The sequence below is a fragment of the Triturus cristatus genome, chromosome 4_1 (assembly GCF_964204655.1).
Source record: "Triturus cristatus chromosome 4_1, aTriCri1.1, whole genome shotgun sequence".
Classification (NCBI taxonomy): Eukaryota; Metazoa; Chordata; class Amphibia; order Caudata; family Salamandridae; genus Triturus; species Triturus cristatus.
Window position 1 is genome coordinate 1140202203 of NC_140585.1, and position 25576 is coordinate 1140227778.

Below are 25576 nucleotides of genomic sequence, written 5' to 3' on the forward strand. Positions count from 1 at the left end.
AAAGCGAATAGAATAGAACACTGGGCATTGGTCACATCTAGCTCTTTGAAATGGCCAAAGAGACACATAAAGCGCTATACAGGCTACCAGGGCATAATACATGCCTCTGTCTCTTTGCATATTGGGGACTGCACGTCAAGTGGTTTAAGTGTATAGGAGTGTGTGTAGGTTTGTTTGCATAGGTGCTTATGTTTCTGCTGGTCCACGTGTGTGTGTGTGGCCGTGTTTCATCTTTAATAGCTAAATCAGATGGCTGTTCACTAACACAAATGCTGTTTTTGAGCGGATCTGGTCTGTGCCTCATTACAGTTGCAACCCACGTTAGCCTTTGTCTCACAAGAGCTGCTGTGAACATCACAGCGTTGTAAAATAAAGAACTATGGGGCATATTATCAAGACAGGCGATAACATTATCGCCGCTTTAGCGGCAGAAAACTGCCGCTAAAGTGGCGATAATGGGCTTGATAATATGCCCTTGAGAATTCCAATTGAAGCCCATGTTAGATGTCCTTCACATCTAACATGGTCTTCAATTGGAATTCCATAGAGCATATTATCAAGCCCATTATCGCCACTTTAGCGGCAGAAAATGTTATCGCCTGTCTTGATAATATGCCCCTCAAATGTTTATCTAGTGGCGGCTCCTGGAGGAGCATCTCCCCACTGCTCTTGGAGCAGTGTAAAAGAAATGAAAAAACATGATAATAGAATGTATTTCTGTTAATATCATTTTATTTCTAGTGTCAGCAAGGTTTGGCGGGGCGGGGCTCCGTAACATCTGGGAGGAGGAGTGGTTGCTACACTCCAAAGTGTGCAGTACAGAGCCGGCCAAAGAGTAGGGGTGGGCGGAATTTGCGAAATTGCGTTACGCAAATCTCCGCGAAACGGTAAAAAATCTCCGCGAACACGCAGAAATTCTGCGAACACGCGGAATTGCTTGTTCGCGATGCTTTTTTCCTGTTCACAATTGCTGTTTGCGTGCTCGGGGAGAAATATCTCGCGAACACGCATTTTGAGAACGCGAACAAGCAAAAATTTCGCGAAATCGCGGAAAGCAGACTTTTGAGCAATTTCGCGTTCTCCGCGGAACGCGAAATTACGCAAATTCCGCAAATTCCGCGAGCGGAACGGAATTTGCCGCCCAGGCCTACCAAAGAGTCCAGCACACTTTGCATGTTCCCCACAAGGTGTGAAACATGACCAGCCACAGCGCTCAGACCAATCACAATGCTGCATTACAGCATTGTGATTGGCTTAGGGGAGGCAGCCTGTGTGCTTCCTGGTTCCGGCCCAAACCATGAAGGGTCTGATTTACAATATAGCAATATATGCATGTAAAGTAAAGTAAATTTTATTGTATATAATTAGTTAAAACCTTTACAATTTGTTGTGCTAAAATCTTCCGATTGGCATTTAAAAAGGAACAAGTACACAGGCAGGCTATACTGTCATATTTAAAAAATTGAAATAATCTTAGATTCTAAACTATTATTTGCTCCTCGGTCATTTGATTTTAAAGATTTTGATCTCATACGCTATTTTTCGATTTTCTGTATTAAGAAGCTAACTTTCTGCAAGTATCTGGTGGCCCTGCATGCTACCTGTAACAGTTTGCTGTTCAATGCTAACATGACTGATGGCCGACATTATCTAATTTGAAATATACGAAATGCATGTAATAGATAAAAATGTCTCAGGTTATTCAGGGATGGACAAATACACAGTAAATGGGTCAGAGTTTCTTCTGCTTGACCGCAGAGTCTGCAGAGTGATGTTGGCCATGTTTGTTTCCATGCTGGAACCTGATCTTTTGAGATAAAAGCCCCCATCCGAGTTCGAAGTAGCAGTTGTTGGGTAGCGGTTGTGATGTGGTTGACTAAATATGGTTGTGGGGAGCATCTCTCATATGTAGCTAATACCGTCCAGCCATGACTTATACCTCTTTCAGGAAACATTGGGTCTAGATGCCTATTATCACACTGGCTTTACATGTAGAAACAAACAGCACTCCACTCTCCGGTCAGGGTGCTAAATCTGCAACAATTATGCACCTAGAAGCCAGTTCAAATATCAGAGCAGTGAAGGGAAATGTGATTATTGCAGGGGATCTCAATACTACCTTTGAGCCTCTGGTGAGCACTCTGTAAGATCTTACTACTGAATTTGATACGGAATGGGGGATACCAGCCCTGGACCTGCCATCAGTCAAATTGTGATCCAAGGCCATAATACTAATTGCACTAACATTAACTTGGGCTCCAAAAGCATGTAATGGCAGGTGCAAGTCAGATAGGTTGGGGAAAGGCACATAACAAGCCAGGCTATATGAGTCAAATTGATTGCACTTTAATAGCTCTGACCCTATGGCACTTGCTGGAGTACATGGTAATTGTAGAACGTATTGACTGTGACCACAACGCACTTGTAATGACAATCAATGGAATTCTGAATCCTTTAGTAAAGGCTCCCTCCTTAAATTGTCATGGAGAAATTTAGTGCACCAAGAATAAAAAGAATATAAGTTGGAGTTGGGTTCAAAGAAATCCTGACACTCTCTCAAATATCCAAGCATCGTGGGTGACATGATGAAGTCCATCCCTGCTCTTTATGGCAAAAGGGGTCACTCTAAGATTATGGATCAGCACAATATGGACGTCATTTAGGGGTCACCAGGGGTTGCAGCTGGGACCCCTGCCTTGCCCCTTACTACCCCTGGCACTGCCTTTGCGACCCCTGGCATCAGAGTGGCAAGATCAGTGCCAGGTGTTAATTCAGTGCCAGGAATACAGTGGCAATTCATCCTTATGGATGTTGGTTGGGACTTCACTCTCTGTTTCCTCTCAATTTTATTACACTAATAGTGAATAATGTTTCATTATTCACTATTAGTCTAATAAAAAAAGCTGGAATATGACCTTATCTGGCAGCTGAAGTAAGTAAAAAAAACAGATTTTATGTGTATGCAGTGTGCATGCTTGCAGGTGGGTGTGTTTACGTGAAAGAGAGAGAGAGTGTGTGTGTGTGAGTGGGTGTGAATGTGTGGGTATGTGTAACCATGTGTGTGTGAGTGAAATTGAAGGTCAAAGGGCATGTGATGTCACTTCTGCTACCCCAGGCTTTTTGGTGAATTGAAATCCATGCAGCACAATTCTCTTATGAATAACATTAGGGATTTATTATCCAGGTGCACCAACCAAAAGGCCCAAAAAACTGTGAAAACCACTAGGTATAACAGGATGTGTATGAAAGTAAAGAGAGCACTAGTTCAGGCTCTGAGAAATAAAAACAGAGCTGATATCCTACTTGCTCAGAAAGCATATAAAGGTACTTGTATTAGGACTGAAGAGACTGGGAGAATTCTATGTGAGAGGACTTGATCGCTGCAGCTAAATCCGATAACAAATTGTTTTGGGATATAGTCGCTCGTTGCTCTACTGCACAGCCCAACAACTCGAATTTTTGGTTTAGCCCCAAGATTTAGTCAACCATTTTAGTAGTTTATATAAGCAACACAATGAGGAGTTGGATTTAACACTGCAGGCTATAATTAACAAAAGCCCCACTATATTCATTTCAATGCAAGATACACTATCTACTATAAAAGGGGCAAAGAGCAACAAGGCCAAAGGTCCAGATAGGATCCTAGGAGACCTCCATCTTTCACTTTCAGGCATCTGGGTACCCTATATAAATTGCATTTCCAACTTTATTTCAAAAGGGTAAGTATACCTACATCCTGGAATGCAGCAGCGATTATACCAATCTACAGAAAATACTCTTGAGATTTGCCAAATAATTATATACCGATCCGTCTCATAGACAGCCTGCAGAAGATATTTTGTAGGCAGATATTCAGTAAAATCCAGGATTGGATTACGGAGGAAGATATCTTCTCTCCACTACAGGCAGGTTTTAGGTCAAGAAAAAGCATGTTTGAGCAGGTCTTCCGTTTAGACTGCGCTAATCAACAAGGGCCACTTGTTTGTTGCCTTTGTTGATTTACATTCAGCATTTGATCTGATTTCAAGGAACAAGCTCTGTATATTTTTGAATGACATTGGTATTCCCCCAATTCCTTGTACCAACCAATAGTCATCTCTCTTCGTATTAACAATGTGTTGAATCGGTTGGACAAGGATGGCTGTGATTCACTCAGAATAGGAGGTCAAAGAGCCTCTGCCCTCCAATATGCCTATGATACTCTCCTATTGTCAAAAACAGCTCAGGGCTTGCAACAGCTTTTAAATGCTTTCTAGCTATTCTGTCAGAAGAAAGGTCTGGAACTTAATACCAGTAAGAACAAATACATTATTTTTCGTCGCTGTAGCAAAAAGAATCCTATAACTAGCATGCAAATAGGTATAGATTAAATAAAGCTTGTCCCTAACTTTGATTATCTGGGAATACAGTTGGCACACAATCTATCTTGGATGACGCAGTTTCAGAAAAGTCTAATTTCATTGCAGAAGTATAGTTCAAGTGTTACTAAATTGCACAAGGCCTCTGTGTCCAAGGCTATATCACCTGCACTTGAAATTTACAAAACCAAGGCTCTGTGGGAAGGACCATGTGGAGCAGAACTATGGAGCTATAAAAATTGTGATATACGATCCACTACAGAAAATGGATTCCTCAGATCACTTTTAGCACTTCCTCAGAGTACTCCACTCGTTCCTCTATATTTAGACTTGGTTCACAAGCCTATTTCAGAGAAGGCACATAGTCGCCCAGTTTTATACTGGTGTCACCTTTGAACAACTGATGAGCTAGCCCCTTATAGAGATGCTTTAAGGGAAATTCTTGGTATTAATGGGAATGCTAAGATACCTTGGTTGATCTATACTAAATCTATGTTACATAAAATAGGCTTGGAAAGATTTTGGTCACACCGAGATGAGATGGCTAAGATTACAAAGTTATCCATAGAAGAAAAGTATTGGTCTATTGTGAAGGAGTAAAGATTGCAGAACTGCCAAAGTGGAGGCATTGTAGATAGATTTCTCGATTTTAAAATGACACAATTGTTTAAACCATTTATGGACTATTCTCTTTCACCTCTTGCCAAGAAATTATACTTAAAATTCGGACACGGTATTTTGAACACTAGAAGTTTTTAGAACAGCTGGAGGTGTCAAACCGAAAGCTGCGATAAATGCCCTGCTTGTATTTGCAAGATGGAAACAATTACTCACTTATTTTTTTCTAAAAGGAATATGCCAAACAAAGCAAGAAAGGGACTATTCAACTTTTTACAAGACAGCAAAAAGTATTACGAATTTTAAAAAAGGGACACTAGTATTTTAACTGTATATTGTATGTCGAATTATTTGCAATCAGTATGGCTGCTTAGAGCGAAGTCCTTAATAGAATTCAAATATTGATAAATTATCTTTTAAGAAGTCTTATTTGAGCATTGTTTTTAAAACTGAATAACAGATGCTTTGGATTTATGATATTTTGTCTGTTTTAAATGCATTCTGAGGAGATGATTTAGGTTGTCAATGGTTTTAAGGAAAGAATTTTCTGAACGGAACTACTTATGATGAATTAATGAATATAGCAATATTATCCAAGGCAGAGGGCGCTCCCAGGTAGTTATTGACCAGGGTGAAGTAGGCCCCTTGCTTCGCCTCTGGCTCTCTTTTTCCACCTCAGTCAATAACAACTTGAGAGTGCCTTCCACCTTGGCTAATTTTGCTTACTTGTAAATGTGCAGCTGTTCTGCATTCGGTGGGTCACAGTCAAAAGGTGTGTGTGAGCCTCAAATGTAGAGATGGTCTTTCCTGAGAAGAACGTGTTACAGATTGTTTGGATCCAAGAACATTTCTAAATATCTTTGGTCTAATCCCACCCCAACAAACATGATCCCCATTTGGCTACATAAACCATGCCTGGAGAGATTTTATCCTTAAATAACAAACTATTTCTCAAATTAATCCACAACTTCTATGGGTTTCCCACCATAGATCACTGGTCTGACTCAGGATTCACTTAAAGTAATATTGTGAAATTTACTCCATTCATGCAGCCCGATCAAAGAAAAAGAAGACCCTGAAACTGTGAGTTTCTCACTGTGAAGCAACAAGAGAGCAGTCAACTTGAGACTTAATCAAAATCTGAGAGATGTGGCCCTGAGGCATACAGTGACTTCCTTTATTGAAACCCTGAAGTGGGTCTTACTGGAGTATAAGGGACTAAGGAACTAATTTATAGAAGATTTTATCCAGGAGTTAAACATGTTAAAATATTTTTGATGCCCCATTCCTAAACTCTTCTCCCCATTATTGTGCGCTGCTGTCTTAAAGGCAGTCTTGTGTTGTTAACGAGGGAGGTTTGTGTATTGAGGTGCAGACAATTTGTAAATGGTTGGTTTATTGTTGAGAAATGCTGTTTCCTGGTACAATAGACAGCAATCTCTTTTAAATCCTCAGCATCTAATTAAAAGATGTAAACTAAATAGTAGCTATCGTAGGAATTCCTTCAAAAATTCTGTAATATCATAACTCTGATATTTTTGCGCATTCCCTAGGCATATTCTATCTAGCCATATGGCCAGGCATAGTGTGAGATCTGTCAGCGTTAGGGTGGGCTTCCTACAAACGGTTTGCCGTCCTCCTCCATGTTTTTTGCTGATCTCCTTTTTTCTGGGTTTAGGACTCTGTGCCCTTTACCACTGCCAACTAGTGCTAACGTGCATTTGCTCTCTGAAACTCATCAATTCAGTTTCAAATTAAATCCTGCATTGTCATGGTGTAGTAAAAGAAATCTGTATTTTGAGTGCTATAGCTTGCTAAAATGTAAGATGTGAAATCATCCCACTAATCAATCCTTCTATTGATTTTATTTTAGGTTTCAGATTTAATCATAAAATGGTGATTTATATATAATCATTTATCATTTATGTCAAATTGTATGCATTATTATTTATGGGAGAAAGCTGTATTAAAGAAAATACATCGACTTAAATTATGATAATTGTTAAGGGCAGGGTACCCGACATTACAGCTTAAATTATGAAATACTCATGACTGTACCTTAGGGATTTCGAATGAAAACTCACAGCAAAACCCCAAACATAATTTGAAACATCTTTATTTAGATTATTGAAATACAATTAAATTTATTTTGATGAACAGTTTATATTACATAAAAAGCAAACTTTGTCAGAATCACATCGATAGTGATGTAATTAGTCCTGAGGCGATTACAGGGATTCCTTGTGCAGAAGGATCCCTTTCCTGACACTGCCTATCACGCTTTCAAGATGCTATGAGAACTGCGAACAAACAAGCAGGACAAAGGAAATCGGATAAGGGATAAAGAGAAACACTGGCCTCTTCTGTCGTACCTCAATAGAACATAGTACTGGTTTATACAGTCCTAAAAGATTGATATGTCTCGCCTCAGTGATCAAAATATTATTCATTAGGTATGAACATGCCAAATCCCTTATTGCTATTGTTCAATATCTTAGTATCTCTTAATTACTGACTGAATTGGATTGATGAGAGTTAAATAATGTGTCGTCAGACCTAATATCAATCAGACTCCTGGAATAAAGAAACATTACCTCAGTTCAGAGAATTTCCTAAATAAGGGTTTCCTAAACAGTGGGTCGCAACTCACTGGTGGGTCAGCAATCGATTGTTTAGTTGGACATGAAAGTCCAAGCAATAAATGAAGACTGTTTAAATTCTGCATTTATCTTTTCACATTTGCTGCGCTTGAAAGACAGAGGTCAAATGTCAAGCTGTCTTCTGACAAACTGCAGCTTATTTTTTTTAACATTGGGATTGGTGTTTACAAACTACTTTCTTGCTTTGCAGTCAGAGAAAGAAAACTAAAGTAAATTATGTGACTATCTTCCTGGGGTACAAGGAGTATTTGTAACTGTTGGGAGAGAAAAGTCCTCTGCATGGTGAAAGACATATACCCCTGCCCTGAGTGCCCAACTGTACTCTTGTCTGGATCACTGTCCTAGCAAAAATGGATCATGTGTGTGATCCATAACATAGGCCTGTCTCACGGATTGCAGTCTTATTGGACTGGGAAGGTTTCCCAAAGTGCAACCCTCATAGTGGTGGAAGGCTACTGTCTTCACCAAAGAGTTAAGGAGCACGAGCTTGGTGGTAGCAGCATACGGTGTAGTCATCAGTAGGTGTGAACTGGAAATTTGTACCCTGTGTCACTGGAGTGAGGCCTGCAAGCTCACTCACCTTTTTAAAAGTTCAGCTACTGTGTGTTGAACTCACCATTTGACTACATCAAGTAGATGTAGTGTTGCACAGTGCAGGAGCAGTGACTGTGCTGGATGAATGTGTACCTGGGAAAGGTACAGTACAAGGATAGAATAGTGCTGCGTATTACATGTATGGTTAGTTCATGTACTCAGTGTATGTATGCCTTCAAGAAATACATTACATGAGAGATGTAGTTCTGTGCAATGTGTGTGCAATGAAAGCATGTGCTGAGTCTAAGTGTGCTTGTGAGAAGTGCAATCTATGAAGGACGAAGTGTTGTGTGGCACGCACATGGTGAGTGTGTGTGCTGGCAGTGTGCGTGTGCAAAAAGCACACCACAGTAAGGTACAGAGAAGCTTCAGTGCTGAACAGTGTGTGCAGATTGAATGTGTGTGTGTCTGTTGTGGCTCAATACATGGAGGTTAACATTGCTGGACTGTATGTGCGCTGTGTATGTACACTGCTTGCAAATGTGTCTGCGCTGTTACATTACATGGAGGATCCTGGGATCCATTTTGGGAGGCCTAGGCCTTCCTGCTGAAGACATGAGGAGTATAGGAATCCCCCAAGACAGATTTGTGTCTAGCAACATTCCTGTCAGCTGTGTGGGACACTGAAAAGAGGGAAAGATAGACTCCTCTTTACACTTCAAAATAATGCTCTTTGATTCAGTAACAGATCACAAGGAAGGGGCCTGGACACATCTCACGAAGGAGATGGGGCTGATGAGGGAATCATAAAGAGTAGGGATGGGAGCCTAGGATTAAATGTTTGATGACATCCATGTTTGAACTGAAGTCACTCCCATGGCCTGTGTTTTGGGACTATCAGCTTCTGAGTCATTTCAGTGACAGTCTTTCAAGAGGAAAGGAGAGACAGAAAAGTGTTCACTTTTTTATTTTTTATTTCTTGGCATTTAGTGTGAAATTACATTTGAAGACCATTGTCTCCAACAGTTGACAATAGGCAGGAGGCAGAGGAGGAAGAAAAAGGGGGGAGGGGGAGAGGGGAGTGAAAGGCATAGTCAGCTAATGTGGGGAACACAATAGCATTGCATCAGATTACATAGTGTGGACTATACATTGGCATTGCTTCTTCATAGTTCAATCTTGATCCATGGGTGTAGTGGCATGAGAAGGAATTTCAGAATATAGATATGTCACTCAGGGTAGTACCACAGGGACATGGGTTAGGACTAGCAGCGCAATTTCGTCTCACAAATATATAATACTTCCTCATTAGATATAAAAATTGTAAAAATTTCAATTATGCGGGGGTGTGCCTTGCTACCTCAAATATGTTAAAAATGGCTCCCAAATGCCTTTTGGTCGGGCTGACGGGAGCATCAGTTCCCATTAGTTGGGTAGTTGTTCCTGGCAGTATGTTGCATCTTGCAACCATAGTGTGCCCTTGGGAGCGGCTTTCTTCCCATGATTATCAAGTTGACACTTGGCCAGTATTAAGAGCATAGCTGTTAGGCAGTGATGTGTCTGTGGTAAGTTCTTAGAATAGCTTGGGAGGCTAACCGTCGGCATTTGTGGTAAAGGGTGACTGGTGACCTGTTGGAGAATAAAATGTACATCACGCCATTAGTCCGCAATCCTAGGGCATTGCCAAACTAGATGAAGGAACGAGGCCTGAGGTGCCGAACATCTCTCACAGTGCGCCCCCTCCCTTGAACCCATATGTTGCAGTGGCATGGACGTACGGTATAACCAGCGCAGTCTATAGTTAAGTGAGAGGGCTTTGGTTTGTTCACAGCAATATGTCCAGTGCTCAGTGGATATAGATGGGTCTGAGTCCAGCGCCCATTTGGCATGTGCTTTGTGGGTGCATATAGGTGCCTTGTCTTGCATAACTGGTAAAGTCGAGTGACGAGCTTGTGGTGTGAGGTATTCGTCAGTATGTGCTCCAGTGCATATAGCATTGGCAGGGCTCAGGGAAGGTGGTATGTCGTGCGCGGCATGTAGCGTGAATCTGATGGTATAATACTACATCCAACACTGTGGGACGGGGAGAGTCTGTTAGTTTAGGTGGTGGAATGAATTGGCCATTGGGGTATAGGTCAACGAGTACAAACGGATTTTGACTGTGTGCTCGTGATCATGCTCCATCGTCTTGTAGTGCTGGTACCATAGGGTTGCAGGCTATGGGGATGGAGGGGGGGTAGATGCACTTTAGGTTAGCATGCCACCGCAGTCCGTCCCACGCCCATCTAACACAGAGAAAATAGAAAAGTGTACACTTAATTTCAAAAGAAGCAGAACCCAAACATTAAATGTAAAAGACTCAGACCCCAAGTTATATTTGGTGTCTGGAAATTGACAGGGAGGTTGAGACCCCAACATTTGTCATCTGCCAAGTAGTCATACGGGCTGTCTGAAAAGGGGAAGCTCTGCAAGACGTCTGCCTGTGACCAGGACTGAGGGACATAGCCTGTTAGTCTCTCTGCTGAGGGAGATAACATCACTCAGGGAAGCCAAGACCACCTGCCCTGGAACCTGGTGCCTGGAACACCAGCATTTGTCTGCTTGTCTAGACCAATGTGCCCTGTGAGGGAGAGGAAAGCATTGGAAGCACACAGGGGAGCCCTACCAAGAGGGCTCCCTTGGTGATGTGTGAGGATACAGCTGTGTACTGTTTGGGTTGTTGCCCATGTGAAGGATTGATTTGGTGACCCCCTTATGCCAGTCAAAGGCCACATTGGACTGAGCCATGCATCGAGTGCTGTGAGTGCCAAGCCTGTACAGCCTTGTTGCAGTGACCCTGTAGGCCAGAGATGGCCACCGTTGAGGTCATTGTCTGATCAGTGCACCAGGACACGTGAACGCCTTAGCGGCAACCCCCTATACCAGGAATGCCCCCGTGGTGTGGGTGATTGCACCGGCAGAATCTGCGTTGTGTCCAGAGGTACCGCTGCAACACCGTATGCTAGGAGGGTCTGCTGGTACTATGCTGCCAAAGAGTTTGGGCTTTTGTCTGAGGCAAGAGTGAAGCTGCGACCAGAGGATCAAGCCCCAAACATCAAGGTGCACCCCTGATAGAACGCTGAGGCCATCACACACTTGCTGGGCTCCTGTCGGGAGCTGGAAGACCAACCTCCTTCCCTCCCCCATGTGAAAAAGACTGACTTTCTGCAACTATGCAGTATGGGAGCATCTCTGATCATGGATAAAGCTTCAAGCGCTGCTTGGGAGAGAGCCAGCACCTGCCGGGGGACTGCCGCATAAACCGCAAGCAGACCAATTTCGCTGAACAGGATCAGAGCTTGTGAGGTCCGCGACCAGGGCACCTGCTGGCATGCTGAATGCATCCTTGCTGCAGGAGCAGGTAAGGCTTGAATTGAGCTTGTTGGGTCCGTGGAACTTGCTGTTGAATGTGCTGCTGTGCTATAGACACTTTTGACTAATTCCTAAGCATCAAATGGGAACTCCTAAATACATCCTACTAGAGTGCATTCCCTGGCTATTTCCACCAGTGAATGGAGAATTATTCCAACCATGTTAAAAGGAAGAGGATGGGACAGGGATTTTCCTGACAAACACTGGAGCTCCGACCTCAAGGGGAATGTGTTGTTGATTATGAATGCCTTTGCATGTGTAGAGTTAGAAATAAAATACTTTTTCATATAAAAGCAAGTCATTGACTGGATATTGATTTATTGACATTACAGTGTGCAGTTATTTATCAGCTGTTTTCACTAATCCGTATCTGCACTTTTTCCCCGAGGGAGCCTTTGACATCTCGTCCACAGCTACCACTGAGAGTCAAGTGCAGAAGGGCTACTTGGCCCAGTTGCTCGGGATCTATAGTAGGTCGTTCCCCGGGACATCAGGAGTAAAAAGGCCTCAAGCACCATTGTTGGGCACAGCAGCCCCTGCATGTCTCATGGCGTTCTGAAAAGGGTTCTGACAGTAAAATAAAACAAAATGCAAATATCTGTAAATTTATTGTATATATTTAGCAGTTAAGAAAGCAAAAATGAAGCACAATTTGTGTAATTCTGAAGTATGATGGATGCAAATAGTTTAATAGGATCAAAAGAATTCGACACTTGATGATGTACAAATGAATGATAACTAGTCACTAAAACCTAATTTCCACACTTTATCTTTTTTTGCGCAATACAGTTTTATCAGTAAAACTGTATCTATGTGCAAATGTGATGCCCATTTTTAATGACAAAAGTGCTGTATGCAAATTACAGTGCTCTGCCACATGATGCTTTAGTTGCATTAAAAAATCACCGCCGCATGTCTTTTAAATCTAGGTGGGTAGTGAAAGTTTGTTGTTCTAAGAAGTGGGTCATGGTTCTAAAAAGTTTTGGAAGTACTGCCCAAAATCATTTAGGCTTTATGTATTATGACAAAATACCTTAATTGTCCACCACCAATTGGTTATTATAGCCAATTCAACAAACCAATTGATTTCACAAACAAGCTGAAAACAAGTCATTAGCAATAATATTAATTGTACACAACATATTGGAAAACATAATTTAACAAAGTGCGATTTACTGCATCAAATAACATGTGCACATTTACCTTATACTTTGTAGTAGGTAACCACACTTAGATGATATATGTAACACACGAGTTAACAAGTTGTAATGAATTAAGTTCATATCACTGCCTGCTCACATTTGCACAGTTGTTTTGCATGCAATGTTTCCCCCCCCCCCCCTTTTCCCTGCTGCAGATGCTGTGTTTTCCAGAAGCCTTCTGTGAGCTAGTGAATAGGGATAGGCATTTGTTATGTATTAGACAATAGTGAGGTTCTCACCAGAAGGAGGATAAGATGCCACGTAATGCGACTCATGGGAAGAGCTGTCTGTACCAATATTCTGACCAGTGAAACAATTTCGGGATGTAGCCATACATAGACCTTTGTAATAACATGGGAACTAAAGGAGTTTACCTGCTCCCAGAGTTTGGAGACAAATGATTAGCTCCTGAGAGTGGGAACCAGCAAAAAAATGTTGCAGTTAGTGTTTTTGCTGAATTATAATAGCGTTTGTTGCTTCGACTAGTTAAGAGCAGACCCCCGGGGATGCTTGCTGACTTTAAACTGAGAAGATCCTTCTCAACTTTGCAAATCTTTCTGGTTAAGTGCAAAGGCATTATGCCTAAGCATTGCAATTCTTAAATTAGAAACCTTCATTTGGTTTCCTGAAGGGGACCCCTTACCTTAATTGCCTAACTAAATGGCCTTTCCTGATCTATCCTCCCTTAATTTAGATTAGGGATTTCTTTATGGCGCACACTTGATGCATATTCTATGTTGTATTTGTGATTCTTGATAATGTTCTATTTTACCTTTTTTTAAAATATTGACTTCTAGACCATTTAATTCTGTAAAAATTGGATGCCAAATAAACTTATGATTTGGATTTAACTAATCTGTTAATAATTCTCTTTAAACTCCTTTCTCTTCTCTTTGTCGTTTCCTGTGAAGTCCTAATTGGTCTTCACTGTCTATGGAAATTACTATAACTCATAGCTCCTTACGCGCTCTCCTTGTCGACTAACAAAGGTTCATGCGACTAGTGGCGGGGTTGTAAGATGATTATACTAATCTTTTGAGATATGAGAATCTAAGCTCCAACACCTATTATTTTTCTCTGAGATGAGACTTCCATGAAAATCTATGACCTAAAAAGTATTTTAACCAGAAGTCTTAGAATTAATCAAAGTAACCTGAGGCCCTTTCAGGAAAGAGCCTTTCATCCACAAGGATTCTGTTCAAGCAAAGTTTTCCCAAAGGCTTCCAAAGTTAAGTACATATGGAAAAGATATTCCTACAATAAACGAATAACAAAACAATTCATCAGAAAACCTATACTCAGACAGGCTCCAGGATCAAAGACAGAACTTCTTCAGATGAACCTGGGCTTGCGACACTCTAGTCAGGCAGAACTGTCAAGTTTTGAACAACAAGCATTTGCAGTAGGGAAGGTATCCTCTTTGTACTGCTTGACTTTTGCAGTTTTCAAGTCCTCGCAAGAGTAATTGGATATTTCAATAGATAAGATATGGTTTGGAAAACATTTCCCATCATTTTTCAGGTTATAAGGTTATAACTCTTCCTAGGAAGACTCCAGTTACACCTGCACTCAACAATCCCACATTTTGTGAGCAGGATACACTTGAGGGTTCCCTTGTGGCACTTTTTAAAAACCTGGAAATAAAGATCTCTGCAGCTTTAAAAGCCTTTGATACTTGGATAACTGCACTGGAGCAAATAGTGGGATCATTAAAAGCGTCTGTGGATAACCTACACTCAACCATTAGCAGCTGACTCAATGACTATCCCAGAACTATGCCGAACACAGGTACTAGAACTCTCTTAAGTGGTGCCAATGGCAACTTAGGAGCCAGAGCATCCCCTCAGCCCCAGGCTCAAGCTCTATCCACAGCCTTATTAAAACCGCCCTCGAATGCCTGTGCTCATCATCAAATTGCTCCACCTTGTATAACCAAGGGCAATCCTGGTCAGCCAGCTTCCGTTACAGGCCAGCTGCTTACTCAGAGAAATTACCCTACTCAGGATCAGCCACTCTTGGCACATCCCAAATCGCCCCTCTAGTGAATCACCCCTCTAAAGTTACCATTCAACTGCTTCCAGTGGTCACCCCTTATATTGTTGTGTTGTTTAATGTACCTCCCTTGAGGAAAGATACACAGGATAGCTACGCTCAACTGAAGAATAAAGTAGTCCATTGCCTGGCAACCAGGGTGAACATTCACTAGCCCCCCACCCAGATATTCGCAGAAGAAATTATAATGGTCCATAGGGTGGGCAGGATAGGCCAGTCCCATAAAACATCTCTGGGTGATTGCATATCAGTGAATTTTACCAACCCTGTACGAGCTGGCTCTATCCTTCATGTCCTTGGGGAAAAAGGTGCATCAATGGACCGCGTATCTGTTCTTTCTTTGGGCTTTTTCTACCCACCATTAAACTCTAAGTACCCGGTCAGGAGAGGCTGGCATGCGATTCAGAAAAAGCCTCGCCTTGAGCCAACCAACCCCCGCCTTAACTGATACCACTACCTTACAACTAAGCAACAGTTTTTTATCCCTGAGTGAGTTGGAAGACCCGGACTGACTGGTCCCTACTCCAACCATTAACACTCTGAATTCTGACACTCTGAACCAGGAACCCGAGACCAAAAGTATAGAAACAATTGCGGTTCTCAATTGGAACATCGCCAGGGTACAGAGCCAGCTGCTGGTTGGCTCCGCATGCTGATGAACTTTGACTTTATTTGTCTACAGGAATTGTAGGATATAGAAGGTTGTTTACAGTTAGACGGCTTCTCCTTGTTCTTAGTCCCAGCAACCCGCTCCGCTAGTGGAAGTGCAAGTGGTGGCCTTACAACTCTAATAAAATGAGAACATAATTGTAAAGTAGAGGCTCTGAAATCTAACTTAAAGACTATTCCGAGTACCCTTTTATGATTACCCAACAAGTGCAGACTGCTTCTTGTCAATTTTTATAATGCAGCTACAGAGAAAAATGAGTAAGACGCTGTTACCAGTCTTAAAGTATTTATTGACAATTTTTACCAATCTGAATCCCCTTTTACCATAATCTTGGTAGCTTGGGATTTTAACTTGCATCCCTGTCACTCCTGCGCAATGTATAGAGATTCAGATTCTGAATATTTATTTGACAACCAGGCGCATTTTAAACACACTCTCCAAGGTATCGCTGCAAATAGCCTTATCTCTGAGTTGAGTTTAATTTAATGAACCTAATGGCTAGGAACCAGGATACCTTGAGTGAGAGAATACCCACATTTAAGGGGGGAGGACACTGCACTGTTATTGATTATATTTTAGTTTCCTGTTGTTTCTTTTCTGCACTTTTAGATTTTAAGACACAACCTGAGCGACTATAATCCGTTAACAGCCTTATTCTATTGGGACAAAAAATCTCCGGGAGCTGAACACCTATATAAGGAGCCCATCACAGTGACTGATCAGGGCCGAAGGGTGAGGTGGACTAGTATTGTTGCCTCCATTTTTGTCCAAAACTGGATTATTTCTTGTCAATCTAATTGTCTAATTTGTCACCACAAAGAATCCTGGCATAATTTTCTAACTTTAGCAGTTTTATCAAATCCGCACTTTGTAGAAATGCCTCATCCCCCATAATACATGTAGAAAGATGGTTTGACAGACTGTGTTCTAAAACCCACAGGGTCCTCTGGAACCTTCATTAAGGTCAAAAGGACCAGGGCTGCGTTTAGAAAGGCTTTCAAGGATCGCAAAGCCCAGTTGAACGAGGAGTCTTAGGGTAAATTATTAACTGCCAGTTGGCAGCACGACAGCTCTGCTTTTTGGTGAGTCGTCAACTCGCCTCTTTTTAGCACTGATCAACTTTCTAACCATGCCTGTACTAATAATATTTAGTCCTGGGCTGATCACTTTAAGGCCATCTACAGCCTAGATGAAGAGCCAGAGCCACCGAAAGATCCCTGGACTGCCAAACATAGAGTTTTTCACTGATCTGAGGTCTGAACTGCCATCTCTCAGTTACTGTCAAACAAAGCACCAGGCCCAGTCAGGGGACCTTTTTAAAACCTGTATACATTTATGGGCCCGCTGCTGACGTTACACTTAAACTCTGCAACCTCCTATCCTCTCCCACTAACTTGATCTCAATCAACAATAGCCCTTGTTTTTAAAAAGGGAAAGAGGTCAGACCCTGCCTGTTTTAGACCTGTCTCCCTTATTGACTCAACGGTGAAAATCATTGGCCGGATTTTATTTAACCGCCTTGTGGATTGGGCTGAGGAGAGAGGTTTTTTATCTGACCTTCAGTATGGGATTCACGCTGGCCGGGGTAATGTAGAGCAACCCCTGAATCCCTATTTGTTAATTTGTAAATACACCAAGGCCAAGAAGGGGACAATTCATCTGGCCTTTATGGACCTTAGCTCTGCCTTCGACAGAGTCAACCATTCTAAGCTCTCTGGTCCATCATGGAGCAGATGGATGTCTACCCGGTTTTAATTAACTTTTTGTGTGATTTGCACAATGACCTTTCAGCCAGTGTCAGGTTTTGCCCTAATGGGAAATGCACTGAGCACTTTAAATTGCGGCGCAAAGTTCGGCAAGGTTGTATTTTAGCTCTCTTTTAATTTATTTTTTATATCAATCACATAGAACAAGCTTTGATAGTCCTGGGTGTAGATGTCCCTAAAGTGGGAGGCGGCTGTATACCTGCCTTCTTCTATGCAGATAATAGATTTAATTGCTTGCACAGCTAAAGGCTTACAAAAACGCCTTACCCTTTTATCAGTTTTATGAGTAGCCTTGACCTGACAACAAATTTTTCAAAGTCACATGTTATGAAGTTCAGCCCATCGAGCAAGAAAACTATGAAATACATAGTAGATGGTGTTAGAAATGGGATTTCTGGTTGGCTAGGGCATGCGCCTAAGCCAGGCAGAAACCACCACTCTAGTCAGGGCAAGGGAGTTACATGCTGAAGACAAACCCTGCTCACCCCCTTGGTAGCTTGGCACGAGCAGTCAGGCTTATCCGAGAGGAAATGTGTAAAGAATTTGCACAACACACACACACAGCAGCGACACAATAGGCACACTACAAAAGACACGCCACACAAGGTTATATAAAAAATAGCCTTTGTATTATCATAAATACATTAGAATCATAATCACACAATATACACTGTGCCAACTGGCACCAGGTAGAAATTCACAGGGGATTATATACATGACAGAGCCAATCGGGCCACTGTCAGAACCATCACTAAGCACAAGTAGCAAATATAAGACAACCAGCCTCTGCTGGTAAAAATACTGTACTTAGCATCATATCACATCAGCATGAGGCATCATCCTAAGCATAAACATCATAGCATGACATTAGGCTTCATCATCAGCATGAACACATTATGCAACAATCACATTTAGGCATAAACACCTTAGGTCTGAACACTAGGCAAAACCACATTATGCATAACCTCTTAGGCATAAACATTATTATGCATCACATTACATTGGCGGAGTGCACACCTTAGGCATAATCACAATCAGTACCAGGGCCCTGTGGTGAGCACTGGTCACAGTTCCCCTAGCCCGGGGCACATCCCATTAGCCCCTCTTGGGCGTAAACCTAATTGCACCTTAGGCCCACCAATGCACAAAATGACCCCAGGCCCACTGGCCTTCCTCGGGGGCCCGTCTGGGCTATCCTCAATGCTCTTAGTCCTCCAAACTCTGGGCATTCTGTACTCTGCATGCTCTTTAAGGAACTGCCCACGACCCAGCAGTGCAGCTGCGAGCACCAATCTTTGCCCCTAACTCAGGGCAACACAAAAGTACCCCGGGCGGTCTCAGACCCCAAGGGGGGAGGGAAGCCGACACTTTGCTCCCCCTCCTCTGCCCTGGCCCAAAATGGGTAATGCTCCCGCCCTCACATTGCACCTTTACCAGGGCAATAGTAAGAAAAGTAAAGCGCTCGTCCTGCGCCAAGTTCCCCCACCTACAGGGCAGACCACCCAGCCCTGGTAGGCCACAAGAAGGCAGGGACCAGGCACCACAGTCAGGCCAGCACGCAGGACTCCTTAGGAAAAAGGTGGGGCATCTCCCTCAGCCCCCCCAGTCAGCAGGGGTTTGGTCCCAAACGGCAGTTCCTCCTGGCAAGGTGTTCCTCAGGTCTCAAGTAAGCACACCGCAGATTTCATGAGGTCACAGCCCAAATACTTACACCCCTTAGTGTCTTTGTTCTCCCCCTGCCACAGTGCTCTACCCCAGTCCAAACCAGATCTGGGGGCACTCACACCATTTCCTAAAGATGCACCACCACCCCCTTTGTCAGTGTAGGCCCTGGCCCCAGACACACCACAGTGGGACAAAGCCAGCATTGTGGAAGGTAGGCACTGTCCCATTCAGTCCCAGGTGCTGCTCCTCCCACCACTCCAAATGCAGATTGGCCTATTCAGCCTAGTGCTGACTCCCCCAGCCCCTGTCACTCCAGAGCCAGACATGCAATATACATCAGGCAGGCACAAAGACACACAGCACACAGAAATGCCTACTTCTGAAAGTGGCATTTCGAAAATAGTGATAATAAATCTGTGAACACCATTGAGCAGCATTTACTCTATTTCAAACATACCAAACTTGACCACTCTACTCCTCTCAGATCAGGAATTACCACTGCAACATTTTTCAGGGAATCCTGAAAGTATTCATATGAGAGGACATGACACCCATTTTATGTGCCATGTCACAGCGGCAGTAAACTGCGAGTGAGGTTTTAAAGGCTACTTTGGTGGGTGGCGCAATCAGCGCGGCAAGCCCACCAGTAGCATTTAATTTACTGGTCCCTGGTATATGAGATACCACCTTACTGGGGACTGATAGGTAAATTAAATTAGCCAAACAGGTGTAAACCAATCTTACCACGTTTTACCATAGAGTCCTAAAACCACCAACACCAGGTTAGAAAAAATATCAGGAGGAAGGCATAAAGTTCAGGGATGACCCTGCAAAAAGGGCCAAGTCCAACAGATGGCCATCTCATCAGCCAGGTAGACAAGTTTAGGTATGTGGTGGTCAAATTGGTTTCTAAGCTTAATTGGCACTCACTTATAACCCAGAATGTTTTGTCTTTTAACATAGCGATACTCAGTATAGGAGATTTTTCCCGCTGGTTTGGGCGCATTCATGTCCAATTTTTCCCGGAAATTTACAAGGCCAAGTGCATCCCGCTAGTGATCTATTGCAGTGGAATATGGGGATATGGCCGGTAGCCCCAAATCAAGTAGCTGAAAACGAATTCTCAAGGGGCCTTCTGGGAGTTCCTCATAGTGTTCCTCATGAAATTGTCTAAAAAGAACTAGGCTTAGATTATATTATTGACCAGCTCCGTCTTTGCCTTCTAAACCTTTGGCACTTAATTTGGGTAAAAGAGGAACCCAGTTTTAGCAGATTAATTTTACAGGAATGTTTAAAATTAGATGAATCCTCCCTGATCCAGTGGCTGGCGTATGTGGTGCATAATTTGCGGACTCTAGGGAGGCCCGACCTGTACAATAATCCCTCTGTCATGACCCTCTCTGAAGGCAAATGGGCTGAAACCACCTTCAAGAACAAGTTGGCATCAGAATGTGAGGACTCCACATAAATGAAACACTCTATGCATCACATGATTTTATTGAAAACTGTCAGCAACATAGAACCTTATTTGACCTGGAATATGACACGTCATCAACGCCGCCTGTTGACTTATTTCAGGTTGAATTTATTCTCCCGTCTAGTCCCTTTTAATCATGGCTGTTTTACATACTCGGACCTTCCCCTTTGTAATTGTGATAATACATCGATCAACAACACATTACATATTGTCATGCTCTGCCCAAAATGTAATAGTCTGTGACATAAGTTTTTACTCCCAATTTTAAAACCAATGCATTTTACACAAGTTAGGCCTGCCTTACTGTATTTACAGCTGCTAAATTCTTCCACAGTTTACTTTTTTCTTGCACGCTTTCTCATGGTGGTTTTAAAATAAACATGAGCATGGTAATGATAATTTGTGTACTATTTTTAATGACTTTTATGATTTTATTTGTAAAACAGAATAAAGATTATTAAAAACAAGCATTTGCAATGCAATAGGTCTCACATTTACGAGAGTTTGAGCTATTGGCATTGTAAATGACAATGCCTTTTATTTATGTGTAGTTTTTAAAACAGATAAATAAAAGGCATTGTAATCTACAATGCCAATAGCTTAAACTCTCGCAAATGCGAGACTTATTGCATTGCAAATGCGATCGTGCTATAATTTTTTTTTTTAAAGCGTTAGGAGAGAGCTTGTCCTGCCTGCTGCTCAGAGGCTGTAATTAAAGGCTACCAAGTAACAACACATGTAACAGTGGGTGTCGCCATGGGTGGTTACAAAATGACATAAGGCGGTACTAAGGAGGGACTACTAAGCCTATTGACCAATGAACAGCCACAGTTTACAGTGGACAATGACAGAAGCCAATGAAAAATATGGGCGGAATGTGGGCGGAGCTTCAATGCCCTACCTGAATACAGCATGCCTCGCAGAGCAGTGCATGTGCTGCCCAGGCTCAACTTAAAAACATTGGCATTTCTAATGCCATTAACTCCAACTTTGCAGGCTGCAGGGTCACATATGGTACCGCACCCTGCAAAATGGGTAGGTAAAAAACATTAGCATTTATAATGCCAATCACTCCAAGTGCAACAAATGCAAACCTATTGCATTTTTAATGCTTGTTATAGTCATGATCGGAGCATACTAATTAACTGGTTAGGACAATTTCATCTAAACAATACGGAGTGTGTAAATTTAAATACCCAGTAGACTGGTGAGTTATCAAGTCATTTGCGTAAAGTACTCCTACCTACGATTTTTTTTAAATAACTTTTTTCATAACCACATAAGAGTAAATATACCTGATGCTCCAAGCTTTTCTGAAACTTATATTTGAAAAAATATTTTTACTAGTAAACAGTGACATGTGCGTGTGTCTTGAGCCAGCAATGCAACCACTTTTTCCTCCCTCTGGCATCTCAGAAGCACAGTTTTGGCAACAGTAACTAAGGCAACGTTTGAACAGAGAAGCTGTTGCAAAGCACTAAGAGAAGTTTTATTTTCCCCTACGCTCCTGTCCTTGCTTTGCTACAAAATTTCCAAAGGCCTGAGTGTGGCCCATTACCAGAGAGCGCCCTTAACTGATAATTAGCCCACTGTGCATGGTTTTGGCAAGTTTGGCTCAGGCAGTGCTTTAAATGGGGAACAAAAGTGCAGGTACTCATTAGATCGAGCTGGGGGCGTGGTAAGGAGGCAGGGCTAGAGGCGGGACTAAGGGTGGGTCTAATGAAAAACATTTGAAGGGCTCAAGAATTTTTGAATGATGACAAATTGCTTCCCTCGCATGTATTAAGTTGTACTAGTTGACAGACTATTGAAAGGTAACTATCACGTTTTCCTTTTTGTCAGAGGCACCTGTATATTAAACAAAACATTAAAAGGTGCAGAGACTTGTTTTACTGAAAATTAATTAAAGGAAAAAAGACTACATCCTAAAATGCAATTCTGACTTGCTTCAGGTGAAAGGAAGCCATCAGTTGTCATGCTAGTGATCCTGGGAGAAGAAAGTTATCTGGGTTACAGAGCAATAATATTTCACCCTTTCATTCACTTTCAGATACTGTGCCATCCAGCAAAATCTAGTCCAAAATTCTGAGGGGCTAGTAAAGGGATGGAGGCACATATAACCATGTACATATGACAACAGTGTCACTGATGATGGTGGTCAGCAGGCCTGCTGTAGCCACGGTTTCTGATATGGGGACACTCTGTACCCACATGTGTTTGATGCTCAAAGCTTCCCTTAGGCTTGCTCCTTCACCTCAAGTCCAAGGCTTGGCTTCCTCACTTGGGTGCTTTGGGTTCCCTGGTGCTCCCACTCCTACTACGTGGCTCACTTTTTTCATGAATACCAGATACAGCCAGCTGTTGTGTTCAGAAACCCATGAAAACACCTTAACCACTGTAACACTTCCCATCAAGGGCTTGTAGAAGTTGGCCAAATCCACCCACACTGAAGGTATTGTATTGTATTGTAATTGCATTTATATAGCGCTTACTACCCCTGACGAGGCGTCGAAGCGCTTTTTCGGCAAGTAGCGCACTACTCCGGAACCCAAGAAGGATTAGTGTTGAATTATTATAGTGAAAATCTGAAAGTAATTTGAGTGGTGGATAGGTTAGTCAGTTATTTGGATTCAGAAGGATAGTAGAGAGATAGAAGAGGGAAAAAGGTTTGCATTTATATAGTGCTTGTTACCCCTGATGGGCTTTTGTTTGGAGAGTAGCACTTATCGGGTTTAAACAACAAAGAAATACCAAAAAGTGTGACTGAGCATGTGTATGACACCTACCTACCCCCGACTCTCATGATCCCCATCTCATCCATCAGGTGCTTTATTTTAAACCCACTGCCCAGGGCCGGCTTTAGTGCTGGTGGCGCCCTGTGCGACAATGTTTGTTGGCGCCCCCCCCAATGACCACCTCCACCACGGATTCTCTCACTAGCACCCTTTAACAGTGACCAAGTCACCATAACCACACTCTCTCAGATGCATTGAATTAGTTATATAGCGCCACTCATACCAGTGTAGGGTGTCCGAGCACTTTGCATCACACACACATTACACAGAGACAATTAATCATACGAGTGTAAATCAGTGTATAGGAAATGTTACTTAAGCCAAAGGACTGAAAGTGTAGGAGTCACATGTCACCCATACTAGTAGGCAGTATAGTTTAAGAGTGCTTGGTGTGGAGAAGCACAAACGCAGAGTCGAAAAAGAAACAGCATAGTTGGGAGTTTTCTTTAATAATAAGAATCGATTTCTAGCCAAATTAACCCTTTTTGCAACATTAATCAATGTTCTAATAATGTATACTTTGCAGTGTGTGTGCAGTTCTGGGATGAAAGTTAATAGCTCACTGTTGTATATTAGGACTTTAAATTATACATTGAAAGTAACAAAAGGATGTCTCTTTTGAAAGCAGTAATCTGCTGACCTGTTTACATCACATGCACTCTGTAATCTACTTGATACAAGTTCTTTGCAGCAGGCATATTAACCCTCTGCACTAACTTCACCGAAGTCAAAACCTCAACTATACAAAAAGCTGATCTCTCTCCAGGAAGATAATTAATCACACGAGTTTTCTTGACATTTATGTGAGGCCTGGTAATTGCAGGCGGAACGAAACGCTGCAGCAGGTGCTTCAAAAGCTTAATAAACTTTCAAACACGGCGCCCCCAGGAAGCCAGCACCCGGTGCGGTGGCACCGGTCGCACCACCCTAAAGGCGGCCCTGCTACTGCCCCACGCCCGCAGTGTATTCTCAAATATCTTTGCTTGCCCCTTTCTTCTTTTTCAGATAACCCCTCAATTTATTTAGCTGACTGTGCTTATACCCCTTCTTTTCTGAAAGCTCTCCTCAGTTGTCCCCTTTTTCACCTGCCAGCTGCTATGCTATCCACTCCATCTTTTTCGCACAGAAGAAAGGGAAAGCCAGAGCAAATTGGGATTTCTAAAGAGGGGGGGGGGGGGGGTGGAGATCACACCTGAGGCACAACTAGAGTAAAATTTCGTGTGGGGTGGGGGGTCTGATTCTTCAAGCAAAAGGTAGAGTGGAGGTGCAGGGGCTCTAAGGGGTGAAAAACATCAAAGCCTCGTTAACAAGCAAAAGGTCTTTTAAAGACCTGTGAAGTACTCGGGTGCGGCTGTGTTTGTACCCGAGGAAACTGTCTCATCCCGGGCTGTAACACACGAGGGGGGCTGGGGGGGGGGGGGCGAAGGCCTTTGAGTCCAATGGGCGTTGCGCGCCTGGGTCACACGTTGCTCTGATTTGGCGCCATTGCGTCACTGCTCTCCTTGTGAAATCACCAATATGTGAGCATGCGCCGCAGTGTAGAAATGCGATGCATGCTCACATGACTTCGTGTGACAGTGAGTACCGGTACTCTATTTAATAACAGAGAAGTGCTGGTACTCTTGGAGGGGGAAAAAATAAGTACCGGTACTCAGTACCGGTGAGTACCGGCCCATTTAAAGCACTGGGCTCAGGGGAGACCCGTTCATGGTGTCGGAAGTGAGCAATCTGACGTGAGAACGCAGTGCGCCTTCCGCATTTCTGCATAGTGTGCTGTGAGCGAAAATATGTTTTAGGGCGTTGAGCATTGGATGGCATGCACAGTCTCTCCAGACTGCTTTGTTTAGGGGGAAGTTTAATAAATAAATAGACTTTGCTCGAAAGTGAGATAGACTAGTTTTGCAGCACAAATGTGACTGTTTCATCAATATTGTGACAGCTTAGGCACCTTGCCTTATTTACCCACTGGAATATGCACCAGGCACACTCTGCAATTACCGAGCCCGATTGAGTGGAAATACGCAATGCTTTCTCCGCTAAAACGGCGTTGAAATATTAACAGTGAAAGAAAGATTGGTTGGCTTCAGCAGTCCAAAATCAATCTATTTATTGAAGTAGTGCTCAAACAATCTGCAATTTGTTTTTCTATCATTTTGCAATAGGAAGCTTTAAACCTGCCTCATTTTATGTGTTGAGCGATTGGAACCTGCAAGATGTATGTGGCAAGCGAATGAACTGTGCTTTTGCTAATGAAAACATGGTAGTTTTATTACTGAGGCGTCCACCATGGGAGTGTCGGCTATAAGAAAAAAATCTGCAGCCACCATTTTGCTGATTACAAACGGCATGCATTGGTACTTTATAAAAG